The sequence below is a fragment of the Gopherus evgoodei genome, chromosome 22 (genome assembly GCF_007399415.2).
Source record: "Gopherus evgoodei ecotype Sinaloan lineage chromosome 22, rGopEvg1_v1.p, whole genome shotgun sequence".
In the NCBI taxonomy this organism is placed as follows: Eukaryota; Metazoa; Chordata; order Testudines; family Testudinidae; genus Gopherus; species Gopherus evgoodei.
Genome location: NC_044343.1, coordinates 14,873,423 through 14,891,023, shown reverse-complemented (window position 1 = coordinate 14,891,023; position 17,601 = coordinate 14,873,423). Strand labels below are relative to the sequence as shown.

Sequence of the window (17,601 nt, the reverse complement as noted above, 5' to 3'; positions counted from 1 at the left end):
CACCTGCCTATTTCAGCTAGTGACCATGCTGCAGAACTCACACATGCATAGCTGGTGTAAGTGTGTGCCACTCCATTAACTTCAGTGTACCTGCTTACACCAGTTCTGAACTTGGCCCAAAGTGTCTATACTTCAATGCCTCTCATTGTGAGCGTGACAGGGGTCCGTTTTGTGAGTGTGCTCTGGTGCCAGTTAGATCTTAAAGCTGAAATCTAACAAACTGGAGTTGCCAATTTGCTGAGTGTTACAGCCACTATTAGAATGGAAACAAATAGGATAGTCCCTCTTTCCTGAGTCCAGGGAGCGTTAGTTTCCTGATTTAATGCAGGGTTCTTTTCAGATCAACTTTTAACTTGAACAATTGAATGGTGTTTCTCAAATCAGAACACTTGGTTATTCCTAACCAGTCAACAATTTGTGAATTCACCCAGAACCACACCAATATGCAAACAATAGTTCACCAATCAAGTGTAGACACAGCCAGTGTTCTAGGTATGTACTGCACACACCAATACAGTCTTGCAAGCAGTTGTCAGGCTATGGTTGAGGCTGAGCAGATACACCAAGGAACAATGCCCATCATCAGGATTTCTTACGACATTTATTTATGACACCACTCATCAGTTTAGTACCCCACACTTCTATCCTCTTTCGAGTATTTCTCCAAGGAGCAAGGATGGACTTGACTTTAAGGTCCTTTTAAAAGTGTGATCTCTGTTATTTCAGTGGTTTACTTTGCAAGGGACAACTTTAGAAAAGGGCAGACAAATAAACTGACAAGTTTTTAAAGTGCTTGTACACAGAAGCGAGAAGTCTAAATAATAAGATGAGTGAACTAGTGTGCCTCATGTTAAAGGAGGATATTGATACATAAGGCATCACAGAAACGTGGTGGAGTGAGGACAATCAATGGGACACAATCATTCCAGGGCACAAAATATACTGGAAGGACAGAACAGGTCATGCGGGGGTGGGGGGGGGAGTGGATAGCACTATATGTGAAAGAAAATGTAGAATCAAATGAAGTAAAAATCTTAAATGAATCCATATGTTCCATTGAACCTCTCTGGATAGTAATTCTATGCTCTAATAAGAATATAACAGTAGGGATCACATTATAAATGTGAAATTGCAGAACTATTAACTATGGTTTGTAACCTGTCCTTTAAATCAGCTTCTGTACCCAATGACAGAAAGATAGCTAATGTAAGGCCAATATTTAAAAAGGGCTCTAGAGGTGATCCCAGCAATTACAGACCAGTGAGTCTAACGTTTAGTACTGGGCAAATTAGTTGAAACAATAGTAAAGAATGAAATTGTCAGACACATAGAAGAACATAAATTGTTGGACAAAAGTCAACATGGTTTCTGTAAAGGGAAATCATGTCTTACGAATCTATTAGAGTTCTTTGAAGGGGGCAACAAACATATGGACAAGGGGGATCCAGTGGACAAGGTGTACTTAGATTTCCAGAAAGCCTTTGAGAAGGTCCCTCACCAAAGGCTCTTATGTAAATTAAGTTGTCATGGGATAAGAGGGAAGATCCTTCCATGGATTGAGAACTGGTTAAAAGACAGGGGACAAAGGTTAGGAATAAATGGTAATTTTTCAGAATGGAGAGGGGTAACTAGTGGTGTTCCCCAAGGGTCAGTCCTAGAACCAATCCTATTCAACTTATTCATAAATGATCCGGAGAAAGGGGTAAAGAGTGAGGTGGCAAAGTTTGCAGATTATACTAAACTGCTCAAGATAATTAAGACCAAAGCAGACTGTGAAGAACTTCAAAAAGATCTCACAAAACTAAGTGACTGGGCAACAAAATGACAAATGAAATTTAATGTGGATAAATGTACAGTAATGCACATTGGGAAAAATAACCCCAACTATACATACAATATGATAGGGCTAATTTAGCTACAACTAATCAGGAAAGAGATCTTGGAGTCATCGTAGACAGTTCTTTGAAGGCATCCACGCAGTGTGCAGCAGCAGTCAAAAAAGCAAACAGGATGTTAGGAATCATTACAAAAGGGATAGAGAATAAGACGGAGAATATCTTATTGCCCTTATATATAAATCCATGTTACGCCCACATCTCGAATACTGCGTACAGATGTGGTCTCCTCATCTCAAAAAAAGATGCACTGGCAATAGAAAAGGTTCAGAGAAGGGCAGCTAAAATGATTAGGGGTTTGGAACAGGTCCCATATGAGGAGTGATTAAAGAGGCTAGGACTTTTCAGCTTGGAAAAGAGGAGACTAAGGGGAGATATGATAGAAGTATATAAAATCATGAGTGGTGTGGAGAAAGTGAATAAGGTAAAGTTATGTACTTGTTCCCATAATATAAGAACTAGGGGTCACCAAATGAAATTAATGGGCAGCAGGTTTAAAACAAATAAAAGGAAGTTCTTCTTCACACAGCGCACAGTCAACCTGTGGAACTCCTTACCTGAGCAGGTTGTGAAGGCCAGGACTATAACAGTGTTTAAAAGAGAACTACATAAATTCATGGAGGTTAAGTCCATTAATGGCTATTAGCCAGGATGGGTAAGGAATGGCGTCCCTGGCCTCTGTTTGTCAGCGGGTGGAGATGGATGGCAGGAGAGAGATCACTTGATCATTACCTGTTAGGTTCACTCCCACCTGGCATTGGCCACTGTCGGCATACAGGATACTGGGCTGGATGGACCTTTGGTCTGACCCATTATAGCCATTCTTATGTTATGTAGAACATCAAAAGGAGTTGCTTAGAGTTATGGCTCAAATCTCTCTTAGGCCAATTTGCTGTGACCTATAAAGGAGGGCAGGTTATAGCATTAGTTACAATTTAAAATAAGCAATCCCCATCCTTTCATGTATTTATACCTGCTCCTGTATTTTTCACTTCATGCATCTGATGAGGTGGGTTCTAGCTTATGCCCAAATAAATTTCTTAGTCTCTAAGGTGCCACAAGGACTCCTAGTTGCTTTTGCTGATACAGAATAACACGGCTACCACTCTGAAATCTAAAATATGGTTAGAAATTTCACTAGAGCGTGCAGAGTCAACAATATGACAGACCTGCGGTTATTTATATTGAAGAATAGAAGGAGAAATACAGACTTTGAAATGTAATCTCATGACATCTTCTTATCCAGTTAACCCTGGAATGAGGAGCGTCCTTTCCACCTGATGGTCTGGGCACTGATGCACTTCTGGATTCTGCTACTTTATTGTGGGTTCAGTCAACTCTGGGATCCCACATGGCAAGCTTAGTTTTATAAACCCTTGCTCCATGATTGGCTGGAGTAGCTCACCATCTGATTTTTGTCAGACGCTTGCCAGGGGAGGGTATGTCTACATAGGAAAGAAAAATCCATGGCTGGCCCTTCCCAGCTGTCTCGGGCTCATGAGCCTTGAATAGATTTCCAGCTCAGGCTTCAGCCTGAGCTCTGGGACCCTCCCACCCCACTGGTCATAAAATCATAGAACCATAGAATATCAGGGTTGGAAGGGACCTCAGGAGGTATCTAGACCAACCCCCTGCTCAAAGCAGGACCAATCCTCAACTAAATCATCCAAGCCAGGGCTTTGTCAAGCCTGACCTTAAAAACCTCTAAGGAAGAAGATTCCACCACCTCCCTAGGGAACCCATTCCTAGAACCCAGATTCCAGCCCAAGCTTGGCAGTTTACACAGCAGTGAAACAGCCTTGCAGCCCGAGCCCCACAAGCCCCAGTCGCCTGGTACAGGCCAGCTGCGGGTGTCTGGATACGGTGGAGACATAACCTTAGTGCTTAGTTTTCTGCTCCTAATTTCTCTGCTGCTTCCTTCGGTATCCAGTAGATGGGTGCTGGTGCAGAATAAATTTCTTTGATCCTTTTCTTGTCGGAGGTTTTTTATGTTTAATTCATTTCAAGGATTTTATTTCAATATTAGGCACATTATTCATTGGAATTTCACCTTTTTTAAGCAAACATCTTTTATACCATGGTTTATATCTTTCAACATTCCTTTTTCTTTGAGCCATACAGTTCCTATTACTTCTAGAGTGGCGCCATTATTTATAGTGAAAACCAAGATCCCATATAATCTTCCAAATGTAATGGCCACATTTCACACAGTCTTGGATTGCACATGTGCCGTTCATGTTATTTAGGGCTTGCAGCAGAACAGGGGACACTGTCTACCACCAGAGAGGCATAAGGCAAACAGATGTGCAGCTTCCAATTTAGGGTGAAAGACATAATGATGGGACAAATCAAACTATCCAGAGGATATTTATCATTTGGGATGGGAAGGAGATTTGGATTTCTTGGGGTAATGATCAGTTTGCCCCATTTGACCTTCTGTCTTGCATCAAATTAATTGTAATTGGTTTTACTCACAGTTTCCCACCCATCTCTTGCGCCACTCACAGTGGACAATGGGCCACTTTGCATAGCATAGTGGTGTGACACCGTTTCCTGGTGACTTTTGAGAGTTCTGTTTAGCCATTGGGAGGGAGAAAGAGGTTTTATACATATGTAAATGATGAGAAATTCTTACCTAGGTGAATGAGGCCTGGTCTACACTAGGAGGGGTGTTGATGTAAGATACGCAACTTCAGCTACAGGAATACTGTAGCTGAAGTCGAAGTATCTTATTCCGACTTACTTACCTCCCGTCCTCATGGCACGGGATCGATGTCCGCGGCTCCTCCGTCAACTCTACTACCGTCACTCGCTCCAGTAGAGTTCTGGAGTCGACGGGGAGCGCGTTCGGGGATCGATATATCGTGTCTAGATGAGACGCGATATATCGATCCCCGATAAATCAATCACTACCTGCCGATACGGCGGGTAGTCTGGACATACCCTAACAATCATCTCATCTAGCCATTTTAGTTCATATTCTTGGGGACTGGAATTCCTAACTGGAGTTGTTCTGTGGGTCCTTAGACAAAGGCTGTGTCTACACTACGCACCTTTTGGTGACAGAGCTGTGCCACTACAGTTGTGCTGCTAAAGGTGTGCAGTGTAGCCACTTTGTTGTGGCTCTCTCACCTACAAAAAACTTCCACCCCAATGAGCAGTGGTAGCTTTGTCGGCAGGAGGGCACTGTTCGCACTGGTGCTTTTCATTGACAAAACTTTTGTCATTCGGGGAGGAGGTATTTTTTTCAAACCTCTGAACAACAAAAGTTTTGTTGTTCAGGTTCCAGTGTAGACAAAATCAAAGTATCTCACATAATGTGAACAAAGTTTGTATTGTTTTTATTAGGAGGATCCTATTTTGGGAGAAACAGAGATGGATGGCTTTTCTAATTTTTGAGGGCCAGGAGAAATTAATAGTTATTAATCATTCAAGGATTATATGTTCTCTATACCCTTTACAGCATAACTGACTGGAATTCAGGGAAGATTTTCCTATACTTAGATCCTGTCCTACGTCCAAGCCTTGGAGTCTGGAGTGAATCTTGTGTGTTTAACAGATGGAAATTTTTCACCCAACCCTTGTAAATATATGATAGTCCATTTCTCTCAGGAACAGACAATAGTTTCTATGTTAAACACATCATCTCTTCAATTACTTCTTCTCTGTAGGGACGCTTCCTGTAATAGAGATGAAGTCCATAATCTGTCTCAAAGTGCTAGAAGTTCATTCATCTTGAGCAGAGCAAAGACATCGTTATTTAAAATGAGCACTCATTTCAAATGAGGCAGTGATGGGGTCATTGTTGGGGTGATGGAAACTACGCAGTAGAGTTCACTGTTGGAAGCCCTGGGAAATGCTACTGAACTCATTTAATTTCCAGTCTGTTTTAGATCCATAGAACCTGGACTAAAACTGATCGTGTTTCAGTCAAGAAAAGCAAACATAAAATGTACCATAGAGTCACCTTGTCAGAGGGGCTAATAGATTTTGACAAGAATGAAATTCCTTTCTTCCTTAGATCACACATGTTGGCATATGCAAGTCAATGGTGGGGGGGAGGAGGGGGGTGTTTGAATGCTTTTTGGATGAGAAATGTAGACATTTAATGACTTGCACACTTGTCAAATGATTCATGAAATGCAAAGTAAATAGAATCAGGATCTCAAGGTTTAAAAATAGTTTAAAGCCTAATTGGCTCTAGCGGTCTGTGACTGAATCTAAAGTCAATACATCATGCGGGAGCCATTTCCCTCAGCTAACATGGGCTGCTCATGTGCTGTCACAGTTTGGGACAAACAGTATTTTTTCTGGCAACTTGTGCAGACACCCGTGTTGGGTCCTTGCCTCACATTCCAGATTTTGAAAGCGGTTTATTTTATTTGGATTTTTTTTTAATTCATTTAGAGTGTGTGTTAGGGAGTCGAAACCCACAATTTATGTTTCATAAAATAAACGGAATAAAGATTTTACAAAAGCTAATATTAATAGCTAAAGTGGCCCCCATTAAAGAGTCACATGTACCCAGAGTGAGCAGAGAGTGTCTGAGACCCTGTTCTGACTCCCACAGCCATTTCCAAGCACTTAAACAGGAAATAGCTGTAGTATTTCGTATCCCCCTATGCAGTAATGCTTGATATATGGGAACAGTTTAGATCACAGAGACCTTGGAATCTGTGACTCTATGAATGGCAACTGTGGTATATCCGCCGCAGCAATTTTTTTCACATTTTTCATTGAGGTAAATTATTTTCCAGTCGGATTTAAACATTCTCCTGCAGTGTTTGCTCCAAACATGGCAGCACTGAGCTAGGCAGGACAGCCAAAGACTGAAACTGACTAGTCTGTTTTCATTGTTTGTTCTGGGCAAAATGAAAAGAGTGAACAAACAGCAGCTGATGTAGTGAAAAATCTGTAAGTTTTTTTTAAATTAAACACTTATTGAAAGTCCACTCAACTATGTTTGACAGGAAGTATCCAATCACTCCATGTGGCTAGAAGTAATACAGGAATATGACTTTTGTGGTACTGTTTCCTCACCCTCACACTGTTTGTTTAAACTCACAAAAGAGACTCTTGCCAACACCCTTTCCAGAAGGCTGGTGATTGCCTTGAGCTGCTTTACTGTAGAATGTGTTTTGCAAACACAGAATTTTAAAAGAACAATTTTCAAACTGGAAATCTCCTTCAAGTGCATTTCTGCTCTGGGAAGTGGCTGTGCTCTGATCCAATCCCCCTCCCCTGCATTCAGAGTCGGAGCTGTGGTGCGTTAGCTTTTCCTGCTTTTTACTGTTAGCGTTGACAACTTGAGCTAAGAGAGAGTGAGCTTGACTCTATTTCTTCTTGGGCATCATCAACAGAATTATTGACTGAAGTTCCATTGCAGGGTAACTGTCAGTCAAGGGTGCCAGATCCTTCCCAAAATGGGACACCTCCTCCTGCCACGAGACCCTGCCCCACCCCTCTTCTTCCCCCCAAGGCCCCACCCCTGGCCAACCTGGAAGCCGAACCAGGGCCAGGGAGTCCCCTCCCCACCCCCGGCCAGAGCCGGATGGGGAAGAGCCACACAAGCAGCTGTGGGGAACCAGCATGGAGTCACAGACCCTCCACTTCCATCTGCCCTGGGCCAGGTGGGGCGACACAGGCAGGGGGCTGCTCTCAGCCCCCCCGCATCATGGTCAGGTGGAGGGTCCACGCGGCTCCGACAACTGCCCGGGCTTCCCAGTGAGGCTCCACACTGGCCTGCCTGGGGTGTGTGGCCTCAGGGAGAAGAGGAGGGGAAGGGGGCTGGATCTGCCCTAGTGAAAAATGGCTGGGCCAGGCCCATCCACTTTCAAAAAGTGTTTGTTTCATTCCACCATTAGCCATCCAGGTAAAGGAGCAGGGGTCAGAACCAGGGGAGGGGCAGGGTTCCGTTTGGAGTGAAAGTATCTGAAAGCAAAGAGATGCCCAGAAAGAGGCGACAGAACATTGCCACTTGCTCTCCTGTCAGTACCCATCCTAACTGGAGGTGGGTGAGAACTTTTCAACTAAACAGGTTTTCATCAGAAAACGCCACTTTGGTGAAACCAAAACTTTTGCGGGATTGAACCCGTTTCAGTGCAGTTTTTGTTGGGAAGCTTCATCAGTCCAGGATGGAATTTCTGATCAAAACCACCAGTGAGGGAGCTACCTTAGCAGAGCCATGAGTGTGGTGCTTGGTTCATCCAGCTGGCATTTAGGAGACGAGCTTCAGGTCTCTGTCTGACTGATTTGGAGCAGGGACTTAAACCGGACAGGCTCCTCCTTCCTGGTGAGCGCACTGGCTATCCCGGGGTCTCTCTCTCTCTCTCTCTCTCTTGCAAAACGCTGTGAAAGGTCTCAGCTTTGTCCCAATGCAGAATGGGAAAATGTTTGAAATCTTGACATTTCATGGGATGGGAAAACTGTTGCCCGCCCAGCTGTGCTGCTCCCCAGGCCAGGCTCTCAGCTTTGTTTTGCCAGCCATGCAGGAAATGTTGACATCGGGGCAGTTCTGTGGTTTGAGCAGCAGTTCAATAAAGAAAAGCAAACCCCAGACATGCACAGTCCCTTGCCAGATTGCCATGACTCTGAGCAATATGCTGCAGGTGTCAATTCACTTCCATTCTCACCTTGCACTCAAGAAATCTCAAATTCCCTGTGAGCCTTCCTGCTAGTATTTTCCAACAACCACAACTGTTCCATCACCCCTTCCCAAACTGGGGTGCTGCTAACGCTAAGGGAGCACAGGTTCAGCTGTGTCTCTCTCATCCTGCCTTGGCTGAGCTATGTGCTAGTTTGGGACTTTTTTTTTGCCTTCAATATTATTTGCTGTAGTGAGATTACCAGGCAAACCTGCCAGATCACTGTATGTGTAACTCAGGCAGAATAACACCACACAGGCCATGGGCTTGTGGCTCCTGAACTGCGGGTGGTCCTGCCAAGAGGCCAGGGATCAGCTGTGTGTCTATGAGTGAGACTGGCCAAGTAGGGATTAAATTAGTTTCTCAGAGATAGTTTTACGTACCACAGCTGCTTCAGGAGCTGAGCAGAGGCATCTGAGTTTACTGAACCAAGTGCCTCTAAGTTCCTAGGGGCTGCGTCTCTCCCACCGCTGCACAAATGCATGGTGGTCTGTGCCTCAGCAGAGCCAGCACTGCCACACTTCCTCCGCCTGCCTGCAGGGATGGATGCCAGCTGCAGCCTAGTGGCCAGCTGGTACGGTGCAGGGCAGCTGTACCGATGGGGAGAATCCCACAGACCTATGGGGTGGGGGCCGGGAGGGGGAGTGTCCTCTCCAAACACAGCATGGTCTCCTAGCAATGCGTTTGGGTGCAGCAGTCATTCAGAGGCACCATCCTTACAGATCTAGGTACTCTGTAAAGAGAGAGCTCTGGCCCACCCCAGGGTCCCTCCCTTATTTAACATTGCCAGGGTTGGACGGTGAGGAATGGTGGCACTTGCGGCCTATCCCAGCACTCCCTCAAGCCTGGCCTAATCTGGATCAAAACAATGGGGCCTTGCCTACAAGCAGCTGTTTAATAACGATCCTTACCTCTCAAATGCTGGGTGAACATTTACCACTCAATCCAGCCAGGTAGGTAAAGACACACCAATCATTCCCTGCGCTTACCAGAGCCTCAGAGCCTGTCTGCATGCGTGTATTATTACACCAGTGCAAACCCCGTGTGGTGAATCAGGGCTGGTCTACACTACTGGGGAAAATCGATCTTAGATACGCAACTTCAGCTACATGAATAACGTAGCTGAAGTCGAAGTATCTAAGATCGAATTACTCACCGTTCTCATGGCACGGGATGGGTGTCCGCGGTTCCCCCTGTCGATTCCGCAGCTCCGTTCGGGTTGGTGGAGTTACGGAATCGATGTAAGCGCGTTCGGGGATCGATATATCGCATCTAGATGAGATGCAATACATCGATCGCCGAGCAATCGATTGCTACCCGCCGATATGGCAGGTAGTGAAGACGTATCCTCAGTGTCACCACAATTCTTGGCTTCCAGTCCCATGTGTTGCCTGGTGACTTTCCATTCTTTCAAGTGATCCATCCCTGTCTCCCATTCCCAGCTTCTGGCAAACAAAGGCTAGGGACACCATCCCTCCTCATCCTGACTAATAGCCATTGATGAACCTGTCCTCCATGACTTTATCTAGTTCTTTTTTGAACTCTGTTATGATCCTGGCCTTCACAACATCCTCTGACAAAGAGTTCCACAGATTGACTGTGCATTGTGTGAAAAAATACTTCCTTTTGTTTGTTTTACACCTGCTGCCTATTTATTTCATTTGGTGACCCTTGTGTTATCAGAAGGAGTAAATAATATTTCCTTATTTACTTTCTCCACACCAGTCATATCCCTTCTTAGTTGTCTCTTTTATAAACTGAAATGTCCCAGTGTTACTAATCTCTTCTCATATGGCAGCTGTTCCATACCCCTAATCATTTTTGTTGCCCTTCTCTGAACCTTTTCCAAGTCCAATTTATCTTTTTTGAAATGGTGCGACCACATCTGTATACAGTATTCAAGATGTGGGCGTACTATGGATTTATATAGAGGCAATATAAAATTTTCTGTCTTATTATCTATCTGTTTCTTAATGATTTCCAACATTCTGTTTGCTTTTTTAACTGTCGCTGCACATTGAGTGAATATTTTCAGAGAACTGTCCACAGTGACTCCAAGATCTCTTTCCTGAGTGGTAACAGCTAATTTAGACCCCATCATGTTATACGTATAGTTGGGATTATGTTTTCCAATGTGCATCACTTTGCATTTATCAACATTGAATTTCATCTGCCATTTTGTTGCCCAGTCATGCAGTTTTGAGAGATCGTTTTGTAGCTCTTCGCAATCTGCCTGAGACTTAACTATCTTGAGTAGTTTTGTATCATCTGCAAATGTTGCCACCTCACTGTTTACCCCTTTTTCCAGATCATTTATGAATATGTCGAATAGGACTGGGCCCAGTACAGACCTCTGGGGGACACCACTATTTACCTCTCTCCATTCTGAAAACTGACCATTTATCCGTACCCTTTGTTTCCTGTCTTTTAACCAGTTATCAATCCATGAGAGAACCTTCCCTCTTATCCCATCACTGCTTACTCTGTGTAAGAGCCTTTGGTGAGGGACCTTGTCAAAGGCTTTCTGAAAATCTAAGTACACTGTATCCACTGGATCCCCCTTGTCCACATGCTCATTGATCCCCTCAAAGAATTCTAGTGAATTGGTGAGACATGACTTCCCTTTACAAAATTCATGTTGACTCTTCCCCAACAAATTATGCTCATCTGTGTGTCTGACAATTCTGTCCTTTACTATAGTTTCAACAGGTTTGCCCATTAATGAAGTCAGGCTTACCGGCCTGTAATTGCTGGGATCACCTCTGGAGCCCTTTTTAAAAATTGGCATCACATTAGCTATCCTCCTGTCATTTGGTACAGAAGCTGATTTAAATGATAGGTTACAAACCATAGTTAGCAGCAGGGCTGGCTTTAGGATGATTCCCCTGATTCCCAGGAATCGGGCCCCGTGCCTAAGAGGGCCATACAGTGGCTGGAGGAGGGGCCCCGCACCCTCCACCAAAGTGCCGCCTGAAACAGCAGCAACCAATTGAGCTGCTGCCAAATTGCCACCACTATCTTCGGAGGCAGCTCAATCGCTGCCGCTGTCTTCGGCGGCATTTCAGCTGCAGCTCTTTCAAATAGGGCCCTGCAAGTCCTAAAGCCAGCCTTAGTTAGCAGTTCCGCAATTTCACATTTGAGTTCCTTCAGAACTCTTGGGTGAATCTCATCTGGTCCTGGTGACTTATTACTTTTTAGTTTATCAGTTTGTCCCAAAAACTCCTCTAGTGACACCTCTATCTTGGACTGTTCCTCAGATTTGTCACCTAAAAAGAATGGGTCAGGTTTAGGAATCTCCCTCACATCTAGCCATGAAGACTGATGCAAAGAATTAGTTTAGTTTGTTCACAATGGCCTTATCATCCTTGAGTGCTCCTTTAGCATCTCAATCGGCCCCTTTGGTTGTTTAGCAGGTTTCCTGCTTCTGACGTACTTAAAAAAATTGTTGCCATTACTTTTGGAGTCTTTGACTAGCTGTTCTTTAAATTCTGTTTTGTCCTTCCTAATTATATTTTTACACTTTGCTTGCCACAGTTTATGCTCCTTTCTATTTTCCTCATTAGGATTTAACTTCCACTTTTTAAAGGATACCTTTTTGCCTCTCACTGCTTCTTTTCCTTTGTTGGTTAGCCATGGTGGCTCTTTTTTTGTTCTCTTACTATGTTTTTTTAATTTGGGGTATACCTCTGTTATGGTGTCTTTAAAAAGTTTCCATGCAGTTTGCAGGGATTTCACGTTTGGAGCTGCGCCTTTTAATTTCTGTTTAACTTACTTCCTCATTTTTGTGTAGTTCCCCTTTCTGAAATTATATGCTACTGTGCTGGGCTGCTGTGGTGTTTTCCCTGCCACAGGGATGGTACATTTAATTACATTATGGTCACTATTACCAAGCAGTCCAGCTGTATTCACCTCTTGCATCAGGTCCTGTGCTCCACTTAGGACTAAATCAAGAATTGCCTCTCCTCTGGTGGGTTCCAGGACTAGCTGCTCCAAGAAGCAGTCATTTAAGGTGTCCAGAAATGTTGTGTCTGCATCCCATCCTGAGGTGATGTGTAAGAGTCAATATAAGGATAGTTATTATTGAGTTTGTTATTTTTATAGCCTCGCAGAGCATTTCACACTCACTATCACCATCCTGCTCAAGTGGTCGGTAGTATATCCCTACTGCTATATTCTTATTATTAGAGCATGGAATTTCTATCCAGAGAGATTCTGTGGTACAGTTTAGTTCATTTAAGATTTTTACTTCATTTGACTCAATGCTTTATTTCACATCTAGTGCCACTCCCCCACCAGCATGACCTGTTCTGTCCTTTCGATATATTTTGTACCCTGGTATTACTGTGCCCCATTGATTATCCTCATTCCACCAGGTTTCTGTGATGCCTGTTATATCAATATCCTCCTTTAACATGAGGCACTCTAGTTCACCCATCTTATTATTTAGACTTCTAGCATTTGTATATACACACTTAAAAAATTGTCACTTTTTAGCTGTCTGCCATTACATGATATACTGTAATTGAATGGGACTTTTTTTTCATTTGTTGGTTTCTCATCAGATCCTACCCGTATTTGATCATCTTCCATGCTCTCCTCCTTACTAGGACATAGAGAATCTCCATTAGTAGATCCTTCCCTAAGGGATATCTCTGTTCAAACCCTGTGCTCCTGCACACCTATCAGTTTTCCCCAAGCCCTTAGTCTAAAAACTGCTTTCCCTTTATCTCTCTCTGCAGTCTCCTTTGCCAGAGGAAATGCCCTGTGCATAAGAAGTGATTCATTTTGGAGCCAGCACAATGAAATGGTTAAAAGAAAGTGTCTGAGGAAAGGCCCAGTTGGCTTAATCCCTTTGACTTTAAAAGAGGTGGAGGGGTCACTGTTCTCTGCAAGTCACAGAGCTGTGATTAGAGATGAAATTTACATAGAAGCCACAGATCAAATGCCCCAGTGCAATTAATTCCAATTACATTTCAGGGGAAAGTCATCTTGCTGGCATAGGTAGCAGTAAAACTCCTAAAACCTGATCCAATGGGACTCTCCCCCTTCATAAACCAGGGACAGGAGCTGAATTGGCTGAAGATTTGAACTGTTCCTTAGAGGACACTTTCTCAACCCAGGCCAATCTAGGCAGGTGCAGCACTGACCCCCACAGCCCCAGGTACTGGGCTACCAGACACCCAGCCCCACACACTAGGCCCAGGCCCAACTGTCACAGCTTTTGCAAGGCTCATAGAGCTTGAATGTGTTTCCGGGTCTTGTGAGCCTCTGGCAGAACTTCACCAAGCAGCTTCTCTGCAGCCAATGGCAAAAACCCTATAGATTATGATGGCACATGAACCAGCCCAGTATGACATCATCACCATTTGCAGTAGTGTTGTGATGTCATTACACAGCATCATGAGATCATGACATCGTTATCATGCAGGGCAGTTCCTAGGGCAGCTAGGGCACACTGAAACCTGTGCTGGCACGGTTTCACTGCTTTGGCTCCCGAGCTGTCTCCATCAAAGTTAGCTTGGATATGCATGAGATGCAACCACACCTGGCAATTACAGTGTAGACACATCCTCCATTAATTGACAGTGACCTCTCCACTTATAGGAGTGCCTAGTGTGACAAAGTTCCTCCTCTTTCTTGGTGAGTCCTGCACTTATTGGCAGATCTGCTCACCTCAGTGATCTTCCCCACAGTCTGGGTCAACTCCTCCTGTGTCTGATCAGGAGTTAGGAGGTTTAAGGGGAACCCGGGCCCGCCCTCTACTCCGGGTTCCAGCCCAGGGTCCTGTGGATTGCAGCTGTCTATAGTGCCTCCTGTAACAGCTGCATGACGGCTACCACTCCCTGGGCTACTTCCCCATGGCCTCCTCCAAACACCTTCTTTATCCTCACCACAGGACCTTCCTCCTGGTGTCTGATAACACTTATACTCCTTAGTCCTCCAGTAGCACAGCCTCTCACTCTCAGCTCCTTGTGCCTCTTGCTCCCAGCTCCTCACACACACTTCCTCTCCTCTGGCTCCCCCTCGCCTGACTGGAGAGAGCTCCTTTTTAAACCCAGGTGCCCTGATTAGCCTGCCTTGATTGGCTGCAGGTGTTCTAATCAGCCTGTCTGCCTTAATTGGTTCTAGCAGCTTCCTGATTACTCTAGTGCAGCCCCTGCTCTGGTCACTCAGGGAACAGAAAACTACTCATCCAGTGACCAGTATATTTGCCCTCTACCAGACTCCTGTACCCCACTGGCGTGGGTCTGTCACACTCGGTACCCAGCAGGGGAGAGAGCGAGATTTGTGCAAATTTTCATCCCCAAGGACTTTACGAGTTTCGCATATTGACCTACACACTTCTTCCTCTACCGAAATACACGCTCGTGTAGGGAGCATCCCAGCAGTTGTTCAATGGAGCACAGCTCCACAGCACACAGTTTCACATGGATGTACAGATGAATGCACCACTCAACTGCATCCACACTGCGCTGCAAAGAAGCTTTTGGATTGATCAGCTCCATCCCCCAGGGATTGGGGCCAGTCCAAACAGAACAGCAAGGTAGAGCCCACCCCCAGCTGACGTTATTGCTGGGACATGAGACAGAGACTTGTGGGAGATGAACATCTGGCTTGCCATAGCTGGTATCTGCTGCCAGCAGCTCTTTCCTGTAAAATCAGAAAAGTGAGTAAAAATGTTATGACTGTGCCTGACCGGGCCTGCAAGGAGTGCCCAAAGGTGCCAATCCTGCAAGGCAAGTTGCCTAGGTGTATCCAAGGGATGAATTTTTGCCCTCTGATAGGAATGTCTTGTGTGATCTGATGTATTATGAGCTGTAAGCTGGTGCTGCTGCCTTGCTCAGTGTGAGCTGGCACTGAGAGTCAGCATGCAGGGCAGGGCACGTGGACACTGACACTCTGTGAGGAATATGTCTGACTGTTCAGAGAGTGCTGGGGCAGCTCCAAACCAGGGGCAGAGAAGAGAGAAGCTGGGACATAGCAGATGAACTTGCATTTGGTTCCATCTCCTGCACCTGATTTGTGTAATGCTTGTATGGAAAGTTGCTGGCAGTAGGTACAGAGTAAGACGGGCAAAGTCAACACTGTAGATCTACGCAGAGGCAAGACCTGGTCACAAGCCTGATGGACTCTTCCATAGACGTTTGGCTGCTCTGGTGATTCCCGCCTAGACAGCTGCTCAGGGATGCCTGTTGTATAATATGGATCTCAAAGACCTAAGGCGATAAAGGTGTTTATAAACTCCTTCACCGTCCCACATTACAGAGTGACAGGTTTGAGGGGGAGGATCTACAGAGACCATAGTTTGCTCAGTTGCTTGGCAAACCCAAAATCTTTCATTCTAAAGTGAAAGTTTATTGATCAAACACAAGAAAAAAAAGAAATTAAAGCAAGCTTTGAAACTGATACTGAAACTGAGAGATTGTGCAAAACAAACAATCAAAACCTTTCGAGTCTCTCTCCTTTTTTAGGCAAAATATCAGTCTTTTTCAGAACAATCTTTCTTTGATGAAAAGCCTAGGGAAGGGCTAACTGTACTTCTAATCCTCCCTTTTCTAACAGACAGATGGAGGCCAGGTGGAGAAGAAAGTGTGGAAAAGAGGGAGAAATACAGCTTTGCAACACTGGCAGGATGGCTAGTCACAAATGGGTGCTCTGGTTTTGGCTAGCAGGCCAAGCAAGGCACCTGCCGTTTGGCCCCTGGAGCATGCTCTGGGCAGGAGTGTCATCTGATTGGATTCATTCTCCTTAGACGAGGCAGGTGTGAACAAATGCAGTATGGCTGATTTCAGGAGCCGGAGGGAAAGGCGAGGAGATGAGGGAGGGCAGAAAGCAACACAAGGGAAGGGAAAACAGGGCAGGCTCTTACCTGCCTCTATGGTGTGGGAAATGAGGTTTCCCCACCAATGGGCTGAGGGCTGGACGTCATGGTGACGTGAAGATTTTCTAAACTCACAAGTAACAAACCAGATTCCTTAAAGAAGGGCAGGCCGGCCAGCAGGCTCTGAGGAGGAAAGTCCTTCTCCTGTCCACTGCAGGTGGAGGAAGCAGAGAGGAGCTGAGACAGGCTGCAGTGTGGGTAGGTCACGGGATGAGCGGAGGGAATATTCTTCTTTTCTAAGTCTCTTTTTAAGAACCTCACAATGGAGGACGAGCAGGTGGTATCTTTTACCCCCTTTATGTTGTCCACCAGTGAAATCCATTTATGGCCAGACTTGGCCTAGGTAACTTTGTTCTCACATGTTCTGTTTACTAAGTCTGATCTCACACAGTCCTTGAATTATATCAGAGGCCTTGGTTGTTTGGACTAATACAGTTTCTCTGTCTGGGCTTCTCACACCTCTTAGACCAAGTTGTTTATGAAGATGAATGTTATATTTTTCATGGTTATTGTAACAGCTTATGAATTTTCACATACTTGTTACAGTTTAGCTGAGGGTAACTTTGTAGGTCCAGCAATTGCAACATGCCCCACCAGGATTCAGTGGGGCCAGGAGTATATATGTACCATGGTCTGAGCTGCACATGTTCCTGTGCGATAGCATTAATCTGGCTTGCATTGTTCCTAGTCATCAGGATGAGGCTTGTCTTTGCAGGCACATACGGCCAGGTCCTCAGCCCCAGTGAGGCCACAGACAGAGGTTGGACATCAGGGTGGCGTATGAGAGTGTTGGAGCCAAGGCCTTGGAGAGCCCCCACAGTCTGTTGCAAGCAGCCAGGGCATGGCGGGTTGTCAGTGGAACGAGCTCCTCACAGAGCAGTGGTAGAGCAGGCAGACAAGACACACACAAAGGCAGGAGGAGAAACTGAGGCAAGGAGAGGGTCTCTTTACCAGGCTCAAGCACTGTTAAAAATGGCCTCCCATCCCTGAAGAAGGGATAAAGAGGTACTGTTCAGTCATGGAAGGGTTAATGAATACCACCTTGTAGACAAGTGGACTCATCCCTGCGGCACCTCCTGCTGCTCTGTTCCAGGAATTAGCTCATTCCAGCTCTGGAGCGCCCTCTGCAGGCTGGTGATCTGCCTGTCCTCTGACCCCATGTCCCTCCCAAGACCCTTCC

General features: G+C 45.2%; 1 protein-coding gene across 1 annotated transcript in view; it reads left to right on the top strand.

The window, feature by feature from the left end:
- FBN3 (fibrillin 3) overlaps positions 1-17,601 on the top strand; it is a 239,039-nt gene that overhangs the window by 103,901 nt on the left and 117,537 nt on the right. The window lies entirely within an intron of this gene.